The sequence below is a fragment of the Watersipora subatra genome, chromosome 9, assembly GCF_963576615.1.
Source record: "Watersipora subatra chromosome 9, tzWatSuba1.1, whole genome shotgun sequence".
In the NCBI taxonomy this organism is placed as follows: domain Eukaryota; kingdom Metazoa; phylum Bryozoa; class Gymnolaemata; order Cheilostomatida; family Watersiporidae; genus Watersipora; species Watersipora subatra.
The window spans coordinates 38765292-38790433 of NC_088716.1; the positions used below are offsets into that span (position 1 = coordinate 38765292).

At 33.9% G+C, this 25142-nt stretch overlaps 1 pseudogene; it reads right to left on the bottom strand.

Moving 5' to 3' along the window:
* Window positions 1-4298: 4298 nt before the first annotated feature.
* Window positions 4299-5884, bottom strand: LOC137405052 (uncharacterized; annotated as a pseudogene).
* Between the last annotated feature and the right edge of the window lie 19258 nt (window positions 5885-25142).

Here is a 25142-nt window from a genome sequence, read left to right on the forward strand (position 1 = left end):
GTAAACATGATTGGTGTATTTGGCAGCTAAACATATCTAAATACTTTATCTGAATAAATGTCCAATTTTTGACAAGAAAGCAAGCTACCAGAGAAGCTATAGGAGCCCAGAAGAGCTAACAAACTTCTATTGTGTGTACTGAACAGCTACATTCAAAATGCTTGAGTCCGCATTTTGGTTTGTCAACCTCTAGAAAAATGATTCTTGAAGACTGGAGTTTACTAATGTGTTCAAATTCTGAAATATGAATATCTGTTGAACTGTGATCTACCATTTACATGCAATGTCAATGTTACATATATTTAAAAAAGGTAGGACCTTAACCATAAAACACCGCTTTTGAACTGTAACTTTTCTCAGCGTTTATAGTTTCAAAGCTTTTCTCAGAGTTTGTAATTATAAAACTTTCTATGTATTCTGTTATAGCTTATGCATAGTTTTACGTATATTGTGTTTAACTTAATGCACAGGAAGTATGCCGTCCAACTCTATAACACTTACAAAAATTTGAGCCATGCATAATTTATTATTTAGCATCAGCTATTGCTTGGAGCTAATGGTCCGATGCGTGAAGTTAAAAGAATTGTGTAATAGGTTTTTATAATTTCCAACAAACTCAGCAATGAATCGCTGTTTACTTCACAATATCAATTACAATCAATCAGGATAAAAACATTTCAAGTTCTGCACAAAAGCTATCGCTATGGCAACCTTAGTGTTACTATCATTGGCTACATGTATACCTAAACTTGATTATTCCACTCTAGCTTCTAAGCAGTGCATATAAGCGTAGTCGCATAATAAAACCGTTTAGATGAAATGGAATACAAGTGCAAACTACTAAATTATATTAAGAAATCCTTCACTTTTGTTGTGTGTGCTAATGAGAGTGCTTGTATTCATCTTTTGAATACTTGTTTATTTTGGCAGTATAGACACATGTGAACGGCAATGCACGAAATTGTTTCCTCACCCTGGTTAACCCCAAAAGTGGTACTGTCTGCTCACGCTCAAATCTTTTACCAGAAACTTTGGAGTTTGATCACCCACCTCAAAGTATTTCTTGTTTACAATAAAATGCTTTTTTGTAACTCCGTTGTAATGTTTCTGCTGTTATGTGGGCAATAAAACTTGGGGCACAAATTTTATTGCACCCAATGCTCCAATGACTACCGGAATTCTAGTTGTTTTTACAATCTGACACTTTTCAATATATTTTCTGAGTAGAAGATAGTTATAAACTTTTCCAATTTACTTTAGTTATGTTGTAGTAATTGAGTACTGCAACATCTACTATAAAAACCATTATACATTTTTTTGCGTCTATCACTGCAATATTTGGCTGCTTTTTTAATACACGCTTGTCAATAAGGATGTGAAAGTCCAAAAGAAACAAGACAGCTGTCAAATAGTATAGACTTATTGAGTAGTGCTTGAAATAATGTATTTATTGTGTGTTGTTCACAGTCTGAGAGTTAACACATCACTGAGGCAAAACGACAGAATGGCTTAGATAGCTATATAATTAACATTAAGCTGTTTATGCCTACAGTGCTCTGACTTTCATAAAAACCCTTAAAGCCTTGAAATCATATAATTGCAGTTACATGCAAATATCCTACATGACTAATAAGACTACATGTCATCATACTTTTCCCAAAGAAAACAACAAGAGATATGCTCAGAATTACAGCATATATACCTCAAACTGCTATTAGATTTGAAAGAAAGAGTAACCATACATTAAAACCACAAGAAGCATATAATGAGCATGTGTACAGTTTGTGTAGAAGTAATGTAACATAATAAAGCATCCTTAATGCGAACCATAGCTAATGTTAAGTGTCTTGACCATATCGTATTGGTGGTTTCGATACCCTGCCAGACCTAGTCACAGGGACATTTGCATTGTGTGTAATTTGTGCCGCACTGGTTTGTACAGTCTCACTTGAATTGGTGATGGCTGTTGGAGCACTACTTGCTGGTCTATAAAATTTGTGGTTCAGGCCATAATTTTCACTAGCTTTAGGCATTGAGCATACATCATAGCGAAGCAAGTTTTGTTTTCTTGCCCTGAGGAATGACTGATTTTTTCTAACCACCATTCCCCCTTCCAGCTCGACATGGAAACTGTGAGGCGTTCCAGCATGGCCAATGACTTTTGCTGGAAGCCATTGCCTATGACCCACTCTGCACCATACATGTTCCCCATCACTAAACATAGCAATTGTTTTATCGCTAGCTTTACCAAAAACATTTTGACCCTGGCGCTTCCTTAAAAGGATATCAATGTTCTTTCCATTTAGATTTTTATAGCGCAGCTTCTCAGTGCAAAAGTTTAATTTGTTTTGTCAATTCCTAGACTGCAACAGCACAGCTGGGGTGGGCAGCCCATTACCTAAGGGTGTTGAACGGATGGTCATTAAAACGTTTAACAATATCTGGCCTGTTTCTAAAGCTTTTCGGAGGCTATTTTTTATTGTTTGGTTCATGCGCTTTGCTAGCCCATTAGCGCTTGAAAAGTAGGGGCTGCTGGTTATGGTTTTGATATCATTTTCTTCAACAAAACACCTAAACTTGTAGGAACTGTATTGCGGTGCATTATCACTCAGCAGGATCTCAGGCTTACCAAAGTTTGCAAATTGGCGCTGCGATAGTTCGATCCCAGTTCTAGAATTTGAATTTTTGAGCTCGTAACAATCTGGCCATTTTGAGTATCTATCCACAGTTACCCGGTATTCTTTGCCATTTAGATTGAATATGTCTGTGGCCACATACTGCATTGGGTATTCAGGCACTTCAAAAGGCTCAACTGTTCGTAGTGATTTGGCTCGACTATGCTCTTGGCAGCTAAAGCATGAATCAACCATGTCTTTTACATGTGCGAGGTAGCCAAGCCAATAGACTGAATTCTTTGCACACTCAATACACTTAACAGTGTCCAGATGCCCAATGTGCAGGATGTCAAGAATTTCTTTCCGCAATCCTGCAGGAATAACTATTTGGTTGTTGCGTAATATCAAGCCATTGTTACATGTGAGCTCGCTTTTCCAATTCCAGAATGGTTTGAATCCATCTAGGCAAAACCTCCGATGTGCTAGCCACCCCTGTGTAATATATGATTTGAGAACCTCCATAGAAGGGTCCTTGCTGGTGATATCTACCAGTCTATCTCTGAAAAACACATTTGGCAAAATTCCATATACGACAGCTTGTATTTGCTCATTGTTTCTCAAATCATAGATTTCAGAATTTTTTCCCACCCTGTTCAAGTATGCCCTGCTAAGTGTGCCTGCAAAAATCAACGATTTGTCTGGCATGTAGACTAATTCAAAGTCATAAAGCTGCATGTGTAATCTCATTCGCAGTAACCGTGCTGTTAAGTCATTCAGGCCTTTCCTCATGATAACCAAAAGTGGCATATGATCAGTTTGCACTGTCACTGCCTGCCCATACACATACTGGTGAAATCGCTGAAGGCCAAATTGTACAGCCAAAAACTCTTTTTCTATTTGGTTATAAGCCTTCTGTGTGTCAGTAAGTGCACAACTAGCAAACTCTATTGGCTGTCCCTCTTGCAGAATTACTGCACCCACACCATTTTGGCTACTATCAACCGAAACAGTCACTGGTTTCTCCGGGTCAAACATTCTCAAAGCTGGCCTTTTTGATATTACTGACTTTATGCACTCAAAGGCTTGTTTATGAACCTCTTACCACTCCCACACAGAATTTTTTTTAGTGAACTCCCGGAGTGGAGTAGTCAAAGTAGCTAGATTATCACAAAATTTTGAAAGGTAAATAACCATTCCTAAAAACCGCCGAACATCTTCTTTGCAAACTGGGTCGGGCATAGCAACTATGGCCTCCACTTTTGCAGGATCTGCTTTTATAACCCCATTGCCTAATATATGGCCCAGGTATTTTAGTTCAGTGCGTTCAAAGAAACATTTGGACAAGTTCAACTTCAGATTGACAGCCTTGCATCGCTCAAGCACTGCAGCCAGAAGTTTGTCATGTTTAGATTTAGTAGGAGCATGCACGAGCAGGTCATCGACATACACCTCAACACCCTCAATGTCACCAAACAACTCACTCACTGTTCTATAAAAAACCTCAGGCGCAGAGCTAATGCCATAGGGAAGCCTCAAGAGTCTATATCGGCCAAAGGATGTGGCAAAAGTGGTTAGCATGCTACTACTATGGTCAAGCTCAAGCTGCAAAAACCCTGATTTGCAGTCCAAGCTGGTAAAGATTCGAGACTTTGACAGTTTAGCAAATATCTCCGTGACTGTCGGCTAAGCAAAATGTTCTCTACGAATGCATTTGTTTAGCTCTGAAGGGTCTAAACAAATTCGAAGAGAGCCATTTGGTTTAAGGACATTGACAATTGGATGGACCCAGTCGGTGGACACCCTCACTTTAGCTATTGTACCATTGTCTTCCATCTCAGAAAGCGTACACTTGAGTTGCTCTCTGAGCCTGAATGGCACGCGCCTAGCAGATTGTACAACAGGCTTACAATTATCTTTCAGTCTCAAAGCGTGTTTACTAGGCAATTTGCCTATCCCATCAAAAACGCTGGGATACTGTGATGCAACGCTATTTGTAATGCTATCAGCTGTGCACACCAGACCCGATGTTTTGCTACTAGGCAAACCCAACAGAGCTACCTGTCCACGGTCTGTCACTACAAAATCATGTGCCGAAAAAACATTACGATATTCAATAGACAGTGATACTACCCCTAGTACATGCAATTTATGTCCACTAAAAAACAAAAGTGATTGGCTATGTTTTCTCAGTTGAAGCTTTGAGCTTTGACCTTGTAAGGAATAATAAACAGACCTTGGCATGACATTACATTAAGCCCCTGTATCAACTTTAAGCTGTATTAGTCGATTTTCACACTTAACGTCAATAAACCATTCCTTACCAGTTATGTCTGTAGTGTTGATTGTGTACGCAGCATTGTCATCAGCAATAATCACCTCATTAGCCCTGGCTATCAGTTTAATGTCAGCATTGCAGGCCTACGATTTTGCATAGTGACCAATTTTTCGGCAGTCTTTGTAGCGCTTGCTGTAGGCCGGACAGTTACAGCGAGCATGGCTTCCTTTGCAGAACTTAGTTTCTGATTTCCAGTGACATAGTAGTGGAGCTGTTATTACTAGCTGCAGTGTGCCACCGATTTCTATTGGTGCTGTGTCTGCTCGTTAATGCGTTTACAGTGAGATCAGGCATTTCCCCTTGTGTATGTTTTCTGTCAGCATCTGACTCACAGTTGACTATTGCATTAATGTTACCAGGTGGCGTATTTCTAATATTTTGCATGTATTTCGCAGTAGCCTCTGCTCTCTGGCATATATCCAAACATTTGGCTAATGTTAAATCACCATCAACGCCAAGCAGTTTTTTACGCAATTGCTCAGAATTTATTCCAAATACCATCCTATCCCTTAGTGCCTTGTCACTCTCCGCCTTATGAAAATTGCATGTTGACCGCAAGTGTCTCAGTACTGTGACATACTGGTCAAAAGGCTCACCTTCTTGCTGGACTCTATTGTAAAACTTGTACCTTTAAAATTCCTCACAAACTCTAGGTGCGAAATGTTTTGTGAAAGCTTCCTTGACCGGTGTTATTTTTTTTAGCATTCTCAGCAGATAGGTTAAATGTACGAAAGAGTTTTTGTCCCTGTGCTCCAAGCAGTGTGAGCAATGTTGCCACTTGTATTTCTTTGTCTTTAGTAGATTTTTCTGAAGCTATCATATAGAAGTCAAATTGCTGTAGCCATGCTGACCAGTTGCGACTTGACTCACTTGGATTGCCGGTAGACTGTTGTACAATAAAATTGCCTGGCGGTCTTAAGCCTCCTTCAGCCATGTCACACTTGTAATAAAACGGTTGCAATCTTATGATCCTACTCCTGACACCATGTCAAATAGTACAGACTTATTGAGTAGTGCTTGAAATAATGTATTTATTGTGTGTTGTTCACAGTCTGAGAGTTAACACATCACTGAGGCAAAACGACGGAATGGCTTAGATAGCTATATAATTAACATTAAGCAGTTTATGCCTACAGTGCTCCGACTTTCATAAAAAAGCCTTAAAGCCTTGAAATCATATAATTGCAGTTACATGCAAATATCCTACATGACTAATAAGACTACATGTCAACAGCTGTTCTTACTGAATATCTTTCTGGAGGTTCGAAAATAGTTTGAATATGCTCAGTTAACGAATGCGATGACCTGGTATGTTCAAATAATTGATGCATGTTTATCAGTAATACAAAATACTGCAAGAATGTATTCTAGTAAAAGTGTGCAAGAGTAGTGGTCAAATGAAAGATAAGTGTTGAAAGGTACATACTATTACACTTCAGAACAAGCTTCTAGTTAAACCCTTTTTACGGTTCATACGCTCATAAGTTTCTAATGCAGTTTTTATGAACAATTGTGGTTTCAGTGGTACACAATCTTTATTCAAGAACTTAAAGTTTTAGTACACCCCAATGAAATACTGATGAGCTGGCAAAATGAATTTACTAGCTTAAAAACAGCATGCTACTGTAACAGACCACTGTTGAATCAAGTATAAATTAATTGGCAAAAGAATTCCTGTTATTGAGATCAATTCTAAACACAACGATATGATTTAAAAAAAGTGAATAAAGTCTTTGAAATTATTTTTGAGCAGATATGGTTCGCCAGTAAACCGTTATTTTCCTATAGATGAGTGAACACTTTATTTCAGATAATCAACTTGTTTGAAGCTAATATTAATGGTCCAAATGCTGGTTTAACAAGTTGGTACCCCTCTGACAAGTTTCTGATAAAAGTTTTTTACTTTTATTATGTTTAGTAAACTGAAGCTCAGTCTCTAAGTTATGGCTAGACACTCAAGGTAGCTTGAGACCTTCAATGATTCTTTCTTACACATTTTGAGCTACATGCAGTTTATCTAGAATGTTTTGATAATAAGCAACCTAAAATGGGTTAACATCACAGGACACACTTTTTAGGTTATGTTTAACAACACATTCTAAGCATGTGCTCCTAGCATTTCATGTCAAATAATATATAATGTGTTTAAGTAATTTAACCTGTAATACAAAAGTCGAAAGGAAAATTATTATATTGCCTGCATTCGCCATGATGTCTTGAACATGTTGCTAAGCTTCCACATAAATGCAATTATGAATGATGTAAATTGTATAGTTATTAAATAGACAGTCTGGCTGATTTCTTTATTTCCTAACAGCAATAACCTAATTGTGAATTCTATACTTGTTTTTATGTAATATAAATCAGCTATGTCTGATTATGGTCTGTTAGCACTTCTCAAAAGCTTTTAGAAACAGAAAGACACTTTTTAATTGATTCAGCTATCTGATAACGCAAAGTATCAATGTTTGAGGTTTGTATGGTGATAGAAAGCTTAGAAACAATACATTGCCAAAAAAGTCAGTCAGTGAAATATAATCAAATGATTAATGACTAGACTAGCATTTAGCTGTCATTTTTCTGTAGATATTTTGCTAAATGGCCTTTATTTGGTCACCAAACTGGGAAGCTTGTAGACCACTAAATCAGCAGTGAAAGATCTGAAGAAGGAAGAAGGAAAATGTGCGAATTGACAAGTGACAGGCATGTTTGCGATGTAAACAGGATTGGTGTATTTGGCAGCCAAGGCATATTTAAATATAGTTGACTGAAGGTCAGATATTTTGGCAAGAAAGTAAGCTACTAGCTACTCACTGGTTCGAAGAGCTAAATAGCCTTTACTGTGGACACTAAATAACTACATTTAAAATCTTTGAGTCTGCATTCTGACTTGTCAACCTCTAAAAACCTTCTTAAAAACTACAGTAAACTAGTGTATACATATTATAAAAGATGAATGTCTGTTGAACTGTGGTCAAGCACATACATGAATATCAATATTACATATATTGTAAGAAGTTAAGACTACAACCATAAAACGCAGCTTCTACACTCTAACTTCTATCCGGCTCTTGAGTTGCCAAGCTGATCCTAAAGTTGGTAATTATTAAACTATTTTATGTACTGTGTTATAGTTTCTTCATGGTTTCACGCATCTTGTGTTAAACTTAATGTGCAGGCAACCTGCTGTACAGCTCTATAACACCATAAGTTGATACACGCTTAAGTTATTATTTAGCATCAGCTAATGCATAGAGCTATTGCTCTAATCCAATGATTTAAAAAATTCAAGCCATAGTTTCTCAAATTTTCAAAACCAAGTAAAAAATAAATCACTGTTTATTTCACAACTTCTATTAAACTCAGTCACAATAAAAATATTTCAAGTTTCGAATTGAAACTGTCGCTATGGTGACCTATGGTGTCACTATCATTAGCTACCTGTATATTTAAACTTAATGATTGTAATCTATCTTCTAAGCAGTGCACGTAAGCGCGGGCGCATAATAAAACCATTTATATTTAGATAAATTGGAATACAAGTGCTAACTACTAACTTATATCAATAAATATTTCATTTTTATTGTGTGTGCGTGTGCGTGTGCGCATGCGCGTGTGTGCGTGCGTGTGTGTGTACGGGTCCATGCTTTTCTGATAGTTTTCTGCTATTCATTTTTAAGTTTTTGACCAACTTTATCTATAATACTACACACGCCTATGCTTCATTCTATTCACCAACTCAATAAATTATTTCAAACCATAACTCATTCGGTTTTCTGAAACCAACATCTTAAACATCCAACTTCTGACTTTTTAATTAATAATAAAATAAGTCCCAGATACCACTGGGCTTACTATTAGTGGGTGAACAAAACTAAATGATCATCAGTTCACTTGCAAAATGTCACATTAAGTTTGCTGCTTTCAGTATTGCGTCATTTTAAAAAGCAATAAAGTAAAAAAAAGATTTAATACCAGTTGTTCAAATAGCAAGTCATTTGTAGTAAATAGTTCTATGGTGTTTCAGTTTTCTAAACACCATTAAAAGTGTGCCATACATGCAACTTTTACAAATAGTTTATAGCTTCAATTATTCTGGTCAGTTATAAAAGAAAATTAAATAGTATTTTAACATAATTTATTGCCGTTTGAAAGTTGCTTTATAATATTATTTTACTTGTCTTTAAACACCAAAATTTCTAGAAACGGGTAAATAAATCAAAACACGATTACATAATTTATAATGTCAATGCAATGCAATTAAGTTTTAATATTTGTTCTGGGCATACTTAATTTTAGCAACTTCAATTATCCTACTAAGGTTTATAAATGTTTGATTATTAAATTTTAGTAAGTATTTTTAAATCTTGTCACCTGTCAATGATTTTTCTCAAAGATTTAGCGGGTTTGAAATGAACTTGAGATTAACTTTATCAAAATGGCCTTTAGCTCGAACATAATGGCTGGAAACGATTTATTTCTAAATTAGCTGCAATTTTCTGATAATAAATGTTGTGTATCAATAAGGTTTTGCTACAGTTCGTTCAAACTAGTATCTTTTACTATACTTATAGTTCCTGTGAATGAAGCTTCATGTATTTTGTTAAACATAAAACCACCTACACGAGTTCCAGGTAGGCCTACACAAGTTCCATATACAGAAAAAGGTAATCAATGTGTCTGCATGCAACTGAGCATGTTTTAAATAGATGATGAGAAAGAATAGTTTTGAGAAGTTTTGACAACGTTGTAACTGACTAAAGCTGTTCATCATATTTACTACCAGTTGCTGAAAGTTGGAAAATGGTATCAGCTCCTCGAGAAAATCATTGAGACCATTGCCGATAACTGAAAATACTTCCCTTTTTTGGAAGGAACTCAACATAGTCTCTGTTATGTGATTGTCACTGTTTGTACATGTTTAAACATTTCAGTGACTGTAAAAAAGAGATACTAATAGCAACCAACCAATCAAGAATGTTTAGGGCTGCTACTGTGTCCTAGTAGTGTACCTAAATATATATTTATGTGTTTTTGGTGATAGTCAACAATTTGTTGGCAGCTTCTCTAAAACATTTTTAACAGATATTAGCTTATGGGGTAAAGCGAAGGCTGACATCAAATTATGGAAAACTCATTTGCCTCAGTTTTTCAATTTGGCTGTATGGTGAGAAAAGGTTTTTGTGCAATCAGGTAACTCTGCCGTTGAAACTAGAACCAGAAATATTTATCCAAGACAAGTTTGAGTGATGTCTTACTCCGTTCCTTTCACTACACAATCATTAACACTTGCTATATTATCCAAAATGACAGAGGCCTGGTCATGAACTTCATAGTGTAAAACCTTTGTGCTTCTGGGTATCTCATGCTAAAGAGGAATGCAAAGATTCGAAAGACTTCAACAACACAGTCATAAAAAGTAATATTAACTATTATTGGAGCCATAATCCTTTACCTGTCTATCCGTTTAAAAGCGTTAGAAAAAAATGCACAGGACTGTCAGCGTAAGAGTCAATAATACGAAGAGCAGCATTAAATCAGCAGAACTTACAAAAGCATGAGTTGAAGCTTTTCAAATTGAAATGCAACTTTGCTTTAACTAATAAACAGAGTATTTCTTAAAATCTGACTGGCGACTAGTAAACTTGCCACTTTACATTGTAAACTTGATGTTTAGGATTATCTATCGATTACTTTAGCTATCAAGTATTTACTGTGATGCCAGAGTTACTCAATTTTAACTTGGTTTGATCCCATACCATATAAATATGCTCTTGTCTGACTTTCTCCTCTTGCCAATAATATTTATATACATATACATCCTGAATTTTCAAATGACTATTTTAATCATATCTTTGATCTAGCTTTTGAACGACTTTATTAAATTTTCAAATTGTCTATATTTTTATTGCAATATTTTGCAGAGATGAAAAATCACTAATGTAGTCAATTTTTATCAATCTCATGTGGTTTTTCTTTTACATGCAAGTATGTCTTGGTGTTTGCTCCTATATATATATATACATATATATATACATATATATATATATATATATGTATATATATATATATATATATAGAACTATATTTCCCAACTAGGAGGCTTCTATCAATATATAATCCATGTTAGGAGGCTCTGAAAAATTAGGAGGCGTCCAGGGAGCCTCCTAATTCTAGCAGTGTTTATAGTGCTTAACAACCCTATAGAAGTATTTTAAACATGATTCCCATAATTGCCTTATATATCTATATTCATATATATGGAAAAGAGGATACAACTCCAACAAAAATGTGTGATTTTCTATCAATAAATTATAAACCCTAGGAGGCTCTTATATATGGAACTAGGAGGCATATATCAATTTTAAAACATTCTTACTTTTAACTGTTTTGGTATCGTTTCAGTTAATAGCACAATCTATTTAAAAACATATTGCAATAAGTTTATGACTAAGCATCAGCAAATACAAAGAATTAGCAGCTATGTCGGATACAGTCAGTTTTGCTAATATTCATAGCTTTATTAGATTTGAGAAATAAAGTTGTATATTAACAAACTACAATACATTACAATTTATTTGCTGACCCTCTTTATAGTTTTCAAGACTGCCATTTAAGCACTCCCTTTTTTTGCAAGGTTTCTCATTGATCTGCTCTTTTTTGTGAAAATTCACAATAATTGCACATTATGGTTTCAACTGATGTTTAAGCATGGCTGTAGTAAAAGTTTAAATAAGTCTATAATCAATACAATTCATATTTTCGATGCCGTTGCATCCAGCCACAAAATAAATCTTTTTTTGAAACTTTGCATCCAAACGCAATACCTGAGAGATGGTTTTTTAGTCAAAGAATTGATTTTTTAAATTTATTGAAGTAAAGTGGCAAAAGTATAACCACAGTATATAACAGCTAGAGAGAAGTGGCTGTTATAATGTTGCTGTGGCTGTTAGGACTATTAGTTCTTCACCCATGTAGTCTACTAGAGCTTGGTAGCAGCAGAATGACTACATGTAAGGGAGCAAGTCACATTCGGTAAGTTGTTCATGTTATTTTAGTCAATTTACAGTTTATTTACTTGAAACATACAGTTGTAGAAAAGCAGTATAAATTTTATTTAATATTGAAATAGGACTAGCGTGAAAAAAGTATGTTTCAATTATTATAATTTTTAAGGAATGTAGCACAGAACACGTTTGATATATTTTTTACATCCGTTTATGTCATCCAACTGCTGATATTGTTCTGCATAGAAAAGTCAAGAAAGGTCAGCATTATATTACCAAAAAGGAAAAAATCAAAACTTTTTGTAAAGTCCTAATTTTTGACTTTATTATTGTTACACGAATGTTCAGTTTTGTAACATCAACACAGACACGCCAGCTGACGATTAATAGTTATTTTAGTGAATCAGTTAATTCTCCAACTTTAATCTATTTTCAGTTATTATTATTATAGTTTTTGATGTTTTTTATAATGATAAGTAACGTTATTAATGTGGTTCTACCAACAGTCAAAACTGTTATTAGAATAACATGATCATAAAGTAATTGTATTATTGTTATCATGAATAGTGAGAGTTTGCGTATTTCAGTTATGATTTTGTAAGTAATAGTAGTACATGCATAGGCATAAGCAAGTAAGTGGGTATATGCAGCCTTTGAATTTTGAAACTTTTAGTATTTAGTTTGAATCTTGTGTAGTAATTGTGTAGTAATTAAGAGCTTAGCTGTTTTATAGAGCTTCAGTAGTAGGAGGCAGACATTCAAGTTTGCCAAAAAAAACCTAACCAGTGAACTAAAATGTGTATTTTGCATTCATTTTGGTTTGTATATCTGTTTATGCTACTTGAATTATCTTTTCATTTTTGTAGAAACTTGGTAAGCATTATTGCCAAGATTGCATATTTATCAGATGGCAGAGAGTATTAGACAAAGTTGGATGTTCTTTTCTAGAAAAGGTATGTTGTTAATTACACGTTGGTTTGCATAAAAAATATGTCAAAATAATCAAGGTTTCATCTACCGAAATTTATAATATTTTTTAACATATACATAATTATAGATTACAAACTATAAAACATTATATCAGTAAGGTTGTATTTTGAAATGTAGTAAAGTTTGACGTTTTGGCAAAGTCACTATGATAAGCAAAACTTCAAATTCACCAACACAAAATATACTGTACAAAGTTTTACTGTAACTAGCAAATGTATACCTGACGTAAGAATGTAACAGCATGCCCAAAAGTAGTTTTTCTTTGTATAGTTGCAAATAATCAATGACGCTTTAGTTATAGATAACTGCTGGATGAGAAGCATTGATGGCCCACACCAAAGACTGATTTGCAGACATCAAATTAAAGGTATGCGATATTGCAATAAGTTGCTGTAAAATAGCACATTATACATGCGAGCCAAAAATTAGTGTAATAATTTGATATAGCCATAGCTTCAGTAAGAAAAGTTGTTAATTTTTACAGGCATTGTATTATTTAAACGCTTACATAAACCATTATGCCACTTTTGTGTTCTATTCATCTATTATTGGCAGATTACATAATATAAATAGCGCAAACCAATCAAAGGAATGTAGCATAGCAAAGAGATTTAGTATTGCTCTTTTTAGTCTTTATGAGTCATGGTTGCAATTGCTGAGCAATTGCATAATTATATAAAATGAATAGTTTTCCATGGTTACTCATTACCACTTTTAGTTACTCAGTCAACACTGAGAGTAATTATCAGATTTGAGATATCATGTTTAGAGGCAGGAGATTGAAAAATATTTTGTTGGTTTTTACTCTTACCCTACCGTATGCGAATTTATGCTAAATCTATCAGCAACTGCCGTATGCACATTTTTGCGAATTTTCCAACAATTGCGTGGTCACCTAATTTTATTATCCATTAAAAACATAACGGATGATTTTAAAACTTTGATGGTATTGTCAGTGTGGTTCGAATATTTCTCTAATAGATTAGTCTAAGATAACCAAGCAGTTTCAAATTTTTTTTTGAGAATTTCCAAAATAAAAATGGACATTTTTTGTGTAAGTTTTGTTAAGTATCGCGCAAGTCAGAAAACATATAATTACTTACATGTATGTTGATGACACTATAGTCAATTCAAATTCAGATTTTTGTGATTACACAGATAATTAAATTAGCAGCAGTGACTCTGATGATAGTGAAAATAATAGTTTTTTAAGTGTAAGGGACATTGTAGAGCATCGTTTTAGCTTCGTAGCGATTGTAGCTTCACATAGCTTTAGCAATGCACAAAGTGAAGGTACATTGATTTTTGCATAGCACTATATGTTAACATTTTAGCAAAATAAAATATATTACAAAAAGTTTATAGATAAACTTTGAAGTTGAAACAAAATAGTATACATGCTTCATGTACATATCATGAAGCTAAATTGGCAATTTTCGGTGAAATGGCTGGCGGTAGGCCGGTAGCTTAGTTTGTACATGGGTGGCAGTAAAAGGGTAAAGCTATAAAAGAATTAGAGATACAAGTGTATGTATTTCCTTTTGAATGATTTAGTGAACTTTGATGATTCAAGACAATGAGTTTGGCGAATGATATATATATATATATATAAGATGCTGCTGAAGTTGAGCAATTCAACTCATGGCTTTTAATTATTACCTCAAAATGTTGAAAACACGCGATAGGAAGGGCCAGAACACTACTAAAACTCATAGTTACTCAAACCTGAAATACAGTAGGTTTTATACAAATTGCTGTACAATAACAAAACTGCAAAACTATTGGTTAAAATATAAATAGCAATATATATTATTATTTTTGGCCTTCGGTATCGGGCAGCATGTATTCAGTTTGTTTGCTGATGTTAACAAAAGTTTTACTAATAAGCTACATAATTTGCTCAATTATTTGTGTCAACTTTAAAATTTAAAACAAATGTAGTGTTAGCACTTTTAGAATATACTACAAACAACGCAGAGGAACTTTTTGTGGCATATGACTTGAATTTAAAAGTTCTCTGAAAATGCAACTTGTATTTGCCCATTTTAATACTTTAAAATGTCAAAGGGAGCTCATAATGAAAGCAACTTTAATATAATTTCAAGATGCTCAAAGCGGTATGGATGTTATGTTGACAAACATTAAAAGGTCACTCTGTACTATGGCTAGTAAGTATTTACATGTATTTAGATTTTGCATTGATGTTTTCAATTAGGTAGTGTAGGAAATCTATTTAAATTAGCTAAATTACCAGCATGTGCAATACCCAGCTTTGTTTCCTATCCATCCCAAACATTTTGCCAATGCTTATAATAATTCATTGCTCTTTTCAAATCTGATTTCTGAACCAAAGGTAGTTTTAGCAGTATAAGAACATATACTTCTCTTCCTATGGGTCTACTCACTTTTCTGTAGCAGCAAAGGCCATTGTTTTTAAAAGGTCTGTAAGAATTGTATTACTTATTTTGACTTCCATTGGTGCTCGTAGCAAGTATAATTTCAGTACAATTTGCATCAATAAAGTTATTATTACTTGTTTGTAAAGTATTTGGAGCAAAACAATATTTTATGTGCACAGCAAACATTTTTGCTGCAAGCTTACCAAAACAAAATAAAACGTTTATTTTTATGTTACATTTTAATTAAACATCATGTTCTATTCAGTTATTGCTGTCAGTACTATGCAGTTATTGCTGTCAATGTTCTTTGTGCATTCTTGGCACACTTTTATGTTAAACTTCCAATGCATTAAACACTTTAGAAATAAAGTGTCCAAACAAGGATGCATAACATGAGATTTGTCACTGGCTTGTTTTGACCTATATCTAGCACTCTTTAGCCAAAGGTGTCTAGCTTTACTAAAATATTTGGTAGTGAAATTGTACATAAATTCATTGCCTGCATACACATCAATCATGATGCCTATGCTCTTATTATGTGTGTTCTACTATTGCCTGCTTAGCTAATTCACTTTCTACTTCTCAATAGCCTCAGCCTCCGAATGAAAGCTATTGTTGTTATTCCTATTCTTTGTAACTTTATAATGAAGGAGGTTGTGGTTGGGCAGCTCATTTGCTTTTCACTCTATTAGAAATATTGCAGCACAAGTATAACTGCAGTAATAAAATCTTCACAGAATTGCATAATGTGGTCTTATTCTCCAAGGTCTTCTCACTAGCAGAAATGACCTATGTACTTATGCAATTGTGGTTTGTGCTTAAAGTGACTCATTCTCCTAATGTGGCATGGCTTGCTATCTTCTTGCATGCTAGTCAATTGATTAAATAGATTGTAAGAAACAAGCCAACCTCTCATTCCTACACAACCTAAAGACTTATCACATAAGTTCAACCTTCTAGCGAGAGTGTAGCCGCTAAACATTTTGCTTTTTTCACGCGTTTAGCCATTTAGGGTTTTGCAGCAGCAGAAGAACAGACTAATCATGTCACAATTGGTATATTTGTTTGTCACAATTGTTTTATATTACTTTTGCCAATTTTGTCATTGAATTAATTGTACCATATTATGGTGAAAAGGCATCATGAAAAAGTATTTTACTTCGCCTCAATATCAATGCAAAAGGTTAGACCGGTAGTGGCCATTTTTGACCTGTAGGGCGAGCCACTTTAAATACTATATCTAAGCAACTTACTCATGTCATCAAATTGCGACGGCAAACAACAATGCATAGGTTTTCGCAGCTAATTTGGATTTGGATTTTACTGCCTTAATTGCAAGATCGTAATATTGTCAAGTTAAAAAGGTCAAGAAACCCCAACTTTATAATGCTAAAAGAATGAAATTATTACTAATTTTCATAAAATGATAACTTTGTAATTATACACAAGGGTAGCTTTGTGAGATTAACCGACACACATTAAAATAGTTATGGTAACATATAGCACAGTAGCCAGCAATTGATGAATATCTGTGACTCTGTCGATGCTCCTAACTTTTGTAACTTTTTAAAAAGCATTAAAATAATTATGGATGCTTTTTATTCTGATTAGTAGTGTTAGCTGATTGATAGCACCAACAGACAGAATTATTAGTAGCCTATACTATACTGCCCTGAGCAAGCAAAACGCTGTATCTTGATATTTGTAAATTGTTCAGCACAAGCACAAACGCGTTTTGGTCAAGCCTGGCATCAGTATTAGCAGTATTTTAGTTGTTTTTTTTATTTAATATGGTGAGATATCCAACAATCTTTACTGAATTTTTTTTTCGTGAAACTTTAAAATCAAAGGAGTTATTTCACTTAGGGCATTTTGTTTGCTTAAATTGACAATTTACTAAGCTGGCACTAGGCAATCAAAACGCCCTATCACTGCAGATAGGGCCTTTTGATTGCTTAATTGGACTGATTTCTCATTGTTAGTTTGCCACAAGACCATTGGCCATGACTGGATTATCAAAGGATTACAAGTTTAAATTCTGATATTAACCCGCAATTAGTCAACAAAATGATATATGTTGCAATTCCTATTACTCATCCAGTCAACACATGGATTAAAACCCTGTAATAGCCATATTTAGCTCAAAAGTTAAGAGATGATCAAAGATCTAGGTATCCTTCAAACCAGATGTCATGAAATGAAAGGAATAAGTAAAATAGTAGTTTAAAAAAGATCAAACGCTTTTATTAAAAATAATTTAAAGCAAACAACTGAGTGCAATAATGTCAGTATTTTAAAAAAGCAAAACCTTCCAATGGACATGTAATTAAAACAAATTTTTCATCAAATCTCTGAGTCGGATCTTTAAATCGAGACTTTTGTCACTTAGATATCGTCTTGTCATAATAAATATATTATGATAAAAAGTATAGCAATAAGATTGAGCACTTAGAAGTGCACTAGCTTGTATGAGCTGCCTTGAAACAACCAAATATATATGCTTCAGTTTCGCTTCCCTTTGTTTATATACTCTTTGATTACATAATGCTGCTCATAATGTCCAACTTTGTGTATGTTCAGGCCAATCAAAACGCTGTATCTGCAGATAGAGCGCTTTGATTGCCACTTTATGTGTGGTAAATGTGGATAGGGCGTTTTGCAAATTGTGAAAAGTGCTATTTCTGGTGGTCTCAGATATATGAAATTTCGAGACATGTTAGATCTCAACCTAAATTACATATAAGCACAAAAAAGTGAATTTTGAAAAACTTTTCAGATAGGGCGTTTTGCTTGCTTAGGGCAGTATAAAGTTATGATAATGTATTATTTTCATTGTAATTAACAAGTTGATGCATTTTAGTCGTAATTTGATACGGATTTAAACTAGAGGCTGAGTCATAAGTAAGTGACTGGAGTAAATGAAATCCTTTAAATTGTTGAAGCTTTAAAATCTATGTTTCAATTTTGTAGAAGAATATCGCATGAGATAAAATATTACAGCTTCATAGAATTTTAGTAATGGAAGGTAGGGACACGGATTTGCTGAAAAACCTAAAAACAACAGGCATCTTTTGCATCACTTTTTAATCTGCATAACATCTGTTTGGGCTATTGAAATTGTTTTGCTTATTTTGGTAGAAACCTGGTCACCGCATCCAAGCACTATATCCACCAGATGGAAAATGGTACGAAGCACAGCTGGACGCTTTCTTGAAGGGGGTATGTTGCTGATTAATGGTTAGTTTCCACAAGAGCGTGCCACTTTAATAAAAGTTTTATTTCAAAAAATTTATAAGAAATAATATTACTATAAAATCTATGTTTGAATGCCATGGCACTGCATTTTTTAACCCTTCCAATTATAGTGGCAAAAATTGTCGATTGTGCTTCCTAATATATGTCCAATCTTTATTAGCTTCAACTCTATCTAAAACCTTTTTGTTATAGATTTTATTTTTCCAACACGTTAAAAAATAGTACTATTCAAAAAACTTAATGCATTCCTACTTCGTGCATTGCTAATGCTATGTGAAGCTACGATCCCTTCGAATCTCAAAAAACAATGCTCTACCATGTTCCTTACTCTTACAAAAACTATTACTTTGACCATCATTGGAGTCACTATTGGAGCTGCTACTTTAATTATATGTGTAATCACTAAAATCTTAATCCGTCAGTCATCAACAATCATCAATAATGTTATCAACATAAGTAATCATCTGTTTTCAATTCTGGATGTACTTGCGAAAGCTATAATAGCACTAAATATTTCGAAAATCAGAAAGAACAAATGTTTCTTTTTATGTTGAAAAGTCCTAAACAAAAATTTAAAATTGCTTCGTGAGTTTAGGGTAATTTTACAGGGAAACTTTTGGACAACACTGTCAATACCATAAAAAGTCTTAAAGACTGTTAGTTATGTTGTCAACGAATAATAAAATTAAGTTACTACGCAATTGCCAGGAAATTCGCAACATGCACATATGCCGGTCGTCCATTGATTTCCCTAAATGCGCATGCAGTGGTGAAAGGGTTAATAAAATATTATGTAATCTCTAATTGAATCCCCATTCATTTAAACGCCCCTCTACTAGACCTGTACTATAATAGATGACGGTTAAAGATAGAACGCCGCCGTTCAAGTGAACGTTACTTCTTTTGAAAAAAACACATAAAAAACTATATAACACACAAACTAAGCTGTGATTCAGTGATAACATATACACTGGGCGTTGAGCTTGCAAAATGCCATCGTTAACTGCTTATTCTAATGCTGTAGCATGTGCAAGAAATTTTAGCCTCAAATAGTAGTACAGATTTCATCATATTTGCTAAACCGTTTTTTCATATATGCCGAACTATCAAGGCCGCTTAAACAATAAAATTATTATCAGCCTGATAGAGTTATTAATTATTTCCACGGTGCTGCTTTCAAAGCTTTAACGAAAACACTGTAAAGCTTAGAAGTTAGAAAACTCGCTTCAATATGCATTGACAAAAGTATTAATTGCTATTGTTGTAACTGAGTCATTGTTAGTAAAAATTTGTCAACATTTTTCTATCCATCCTGTCCAAAATCGGATCCAAAGATCAAAGAATGTTGAAGTCGCAGTCAGCTGGATGTGGTTGTCAATTAAAGGGTGACACTCTAGTTTTCAACACTTCTAGAATAGCACTCGAATGAACATGGCCTTCAAATTAAGATTCTACCTTATGTCAATTTAGCTGTATTTCAGAATGTTATAATATTGGAGTTTTGGGTCAAAGTTAAAATAGCAAGCATAACTTTGCAAATATTGACGCAACAAGATTTTAGTTTTAAATAAGGCTCTGCTTTCATATATTTGCAAATCACTAATGCATGAATTTAAAAAAAGAACCCAAGGGTATATTTCTCTTTGTGTAGTAGCATCTAATCAAAAATGCATTGATTTTAAATAAGTGCAGAGTGACATACATGGATTATCAACACCGAAGAGTGATTTTCAGACATCAGATTAAATGTGGGTGATGCTATGATAAGTGGCTTTAAACTAACACAATGTACTAGAGAACCAAGCGTGATTATTTTGCTGTAGCTCAAATGCAGTAGAAAAAATAAAGGTGTCTAACTTTTCAAGTATTTCAGTCAAATTCGTTGCCTACATAAATGCTGACACTAGTCTTTGTGTTCTGCTGCTGTCAGGTTACAAAACATAGCTCTCCTAGTCAGAGGCATTTAGGTATCTAGAGCAATCTAGGCATTAGTGGTTTCAATGAACACCTGAACAATGGTGTTTAACCACATTGCTTGACCCCATAGGTCAAGTATTAGCCTAATTAATGACTCAATAAATAGCTACCCAGTCAGGTCACACTAAGCTTAGCAGCAATCGTTCTGAACACTGGCCATTGAGACTGCTCAATGAATGTTAATCCTGATCATTTCTCTAATAATTTGAAGCAAATAGAAATCCAAACTGCTCTATCGCATGCATGCAAGTGGCACACCATTTAGTTTCATAATTAGCTACTAAAGTAGTATATAGAAGTGGTCATCAAAGTACCTTCTACAGTATATGTGTGTTTTGAATAACAATACATTGGTTAAGTATTATATTACTAAATGAGAAATGACACTAACGAGCATTAATGTCATTATTGTTCACTTGTATCTTAGAAACCATCAATTCTGTTTTGACTTGCAGCACGTAAACCAGCTTATTTAACTTTTGAATGGAGCTGAGCAATGATATGTGATTCATCAAAGCCATAGCTTATCAGATTTTTATAAATGATAATTCACATTATTTACTATTTCAGTCAGCAGAAAACGGTAAAGTGCAGAGGAAATAGCAGAATTTGACAAGTACTGGACTGAAAAATCAGGCAAACTGCCAACAAGATCAGTGTTGGATGCTAAACACTCAACGCTGCCTAACAGAAGTGTTACAGTGATTCGGGCTCGAGCCAACAACTTGCTAAAGAAGGCTGCGAGAAAAAATGCCAGCTGAATTTTTTATGTTGTTGAACCTTCTTATTATCATTGCGTTGTATTTGTCAATAAATGTGCTCTTTTTGAAGACTAAAAGAGACCAACTCCGCAGTAATGCACTTGTATAGTTATTTTGTATCAAGCAGTCTTAGCTATTATTTTATGTACAGAAAATGTGCATAAAACAATGACTATGATAGATAATACAATATCGACAATAGATATTATCTGTTGTACTGCACTGTACACTATGATGTATTATTCAAGAAACAAGCTCTAAGATAAATTATAATAATTCTTTTAAAGAAAAACTAAATATAAGGAAATATGCCGCAGCAGCCAGTCTACTGACAACTTACTGTCAAACCGACAAGCCCAAAAAATTACTTAGAACGCTGTGCTTGACTAAAAACAATCAGAAATTCACTACACAATGAGAAATATATCTTTTTGGGTCATTTTCCAAATTTAAGTGAATGTGTCTGAGTAGAATGTTCTATCAATTTCTTGACAGTTCAGGGCATTATTATTACTGGTAAAATGTGAATAATAGCACTCAGTATTACTATTGATCAATAAAACCACCCAAAGTCAAGAGATCTAAAGTTAGAAAAAATTTGGTATTGTGCTGGGTCCAGCCCGACTGATCATTGCTAACAATAAATTGCAGTAAGAAAGAAGTTTTGAAAAGCGAAAATGCCCTCAAGATAGAATGTTATTGTATTTTTATTGGCTCTCTATGTGACATTAAGTTTTTCCCTGGGTTCTACATAGGCACAATGGGCTTGTTTGGAATCTACCCAATTTATGGTGCTGTGGTATTGCGCAGGTTTTGCAACCTGACACTCCATTCCCGAGTGGGGAAATGTTTTTACTTAACGTTCTAAGAGTGGCTTAAGATGAATAGAAAGACATTGCTGTTATTGTATGTTAGATTGAGTAACTAAGTATGTTGCACAAGTAATTCATATTATTATTGTAGATAATATGCACAGCAAGCAAAAATGTGTGTGTTTCATTTTAGCAATCACAGTAAATGAGTTGCGTCCATGCATTGTTACCAACAAATTTTTTTTAAGTTTTTGTATGCAGTGCAGCAGCGATATGTGACTGAATAAGAAACTATAACATAGACCATATTTACAAATATTGAGTTACATTATTCGTTTATATTAGTGAGCAGAAAGTTATGCAGCCTAAAAGAAAATTGAGAGTTCAAAAAGCCATGATCGGAAGATTGAGGCAAACTACCAAAAATGCCAGAGCTGTATACTGTTAAAAGAAATTGGTGTTTGAAAATTATAATGATGACTTATGTCCGAGCCCACAACTTACTCAAGAAGCTGCAAAATTAAACTGGCAGCAGGGTCTTCTTGTTGTTGAGGCTTTTGTAATATCGCATTAAACTTTACGTCTGAATAAATTTACTCCGTTTGGTGACTAAGCAACGACCATTCTATGGTACTTGACTAGTTGAATTTTTTAGTATCAAGCATGGTGGCTGTTGTTGTTTTAAATACAAATTTATTGATTCCTACGTTAAAGTTTAACATACTATACAATATGTAGGTTCTAACAACAACTATTGTTGTTTTATACAGATTGTTGTTTTATTGTACAGATTATAGCAGACTCTTAGTTGATCTATAAGTGATAGCAACATCCCAAATTATATGTAAGCCATGGCACCTCTGCATTGATATGTAAGTTAAAGCAACCTCCTAAATGATATATAAATAACAGCAGCTTCCTAATTAATATATAAGTCATAGCAGCCTCTTAACTGATATATAAATAGTAGCTACCAACTATATGAAATTCAAATTGTAGTAAACTCTTATGTGATCTATAAGTCATAGCAACATCCTAAATTCTATGTAACTCATAGCAACCTCTGCAATGATATGTAAGATATAGCAACCTCCTAAATGATATATAAATATCAGCAGCCTCCTAATTAATATATAATTCATAGCAGCCTCTTAACTGATATATAAATAGTACTGTAGCTACCAACTATATGAAATTCAAATTATAGCAGACTCTTAGTTGATCTATAAGTGATAGCAACATCCCAAATTATGTGTAACACATGGCACCTCTGCAATGATATGTGAGTTATAGCAACCTCTTAAATGATATATAAATAGCACCAGCTTTCTAAGTAATATATAATTCATTGCAGCCTCCTAACTGATATATAAATAGTAGCTACCAACTATATGAAATTCAAATTGTAGTAAACTCTTATGTGATCTATAAGTCATAGCAACATCCTAAATTCTATGTAACTCATAGCAACCTCTGCAATGATATGTAAGATATAGCAACCTCCTAAATGATATATAAATATCAGCAGCCTCCTAATTAATATATAATCCATAGCAGCCTCCTAACTGATATATAAATAATAGCTATCAACTATGGAAAATTCAAATTATAGCAAGGTCTTAGGTGATCTATAAGTGATAGCAACATCCTAAATTCTATGTAACCCATAGCAACCTCTGCAATAATATGTAAGTTATAGCAACCTCCTAAATGATATATAAATAGCAGCAGCCTCCTAATTAATATATAATTCATAGCAGCCTACTAACTGATATATAAATAGTACTGTAGCTACCAACTATATGAAATTCAAATTATAGCAAACTCTCAGGCGATCTATAAGTGATAGCAGCATCCTAAATTATATGTAACCCATAGCAGCCTCTGCAATTATATGTAAGTTATAGAAACCTCTTAAATGATATATAAATAGCAGCAGCCTCCTAATTAATATATAATTCATTGCACCCTCCTAACTGATATATAAATAGTAGCTACCAACTATATGAAATTCAAATTATAGTAAACTCTTATGTGATCTATAAGTCATAGCAGCATCCTAAATTCTATGTAACTCATAGCAACCTCTGCAATGATATGTAAGTTATCGCAACCTCCTAAAAGATGTAAAAATAGCAGCAGCCTCCTAATTTATATATAATTCATTGCAGCCTACTAAATGATATATAGATAATATCTATCAACTATGGAAAATTCAAATTATAGCAAGGTCTTAGGTGATCTATAAGTGATAGCAACATCCTAAATTATATGTAACCCATAGCAGCCTCTGCAATGATATGTAAGTTATAGCAACCTCCTAATTGATAGATGAATAGCAGCAGCCTCCTAATTAATATATAATTCATAGCAGCCTCTTAACTGATATATAAATAGTAGCTACCAACTATATGAAATTCAAATTATAGCAAGGTCTTAGGTGATCTATAAGTGATAGAAACATCCTAGATTATATGTAACTCATAGCAGCATCTGCAATGATATGTAAGTTCTAGCAACCTCCTAAACAATATATAAATATCAGCAGCCTCCTAATTAATATATAATTCATAGCAGCCTCCTAACTGATATATAAATAATAGCTATAAACAATGAAAATTCAAATTATAGCAAGGTCTTAGGTGATCTATAAGTGATAGCATCATCCTAAATTATACGTAACTTATAGCAGCCTCTGCAATGATATGTAAGTTATAGCAACCTCCTAAATGATATATAAATATCAGCAGCCTCCTAATTAATATGTAATTCATAGCAGTCTCCTAACTGATATAGAAATAATAGCTATCAACGATGGAAAATTCAAAATATAGCAAGGTGTTAGGTGATCTATAAGTGATAGTATCATCCTAAATTATATGTAACTTATAGCAGCCTCTGCAATGATATGTAAGTTATAGCAACCTCCTAAATGATATATAAATATCAGCAGCCTCCTAATTAATATATAATCCATAGCAGCCTCCTAAC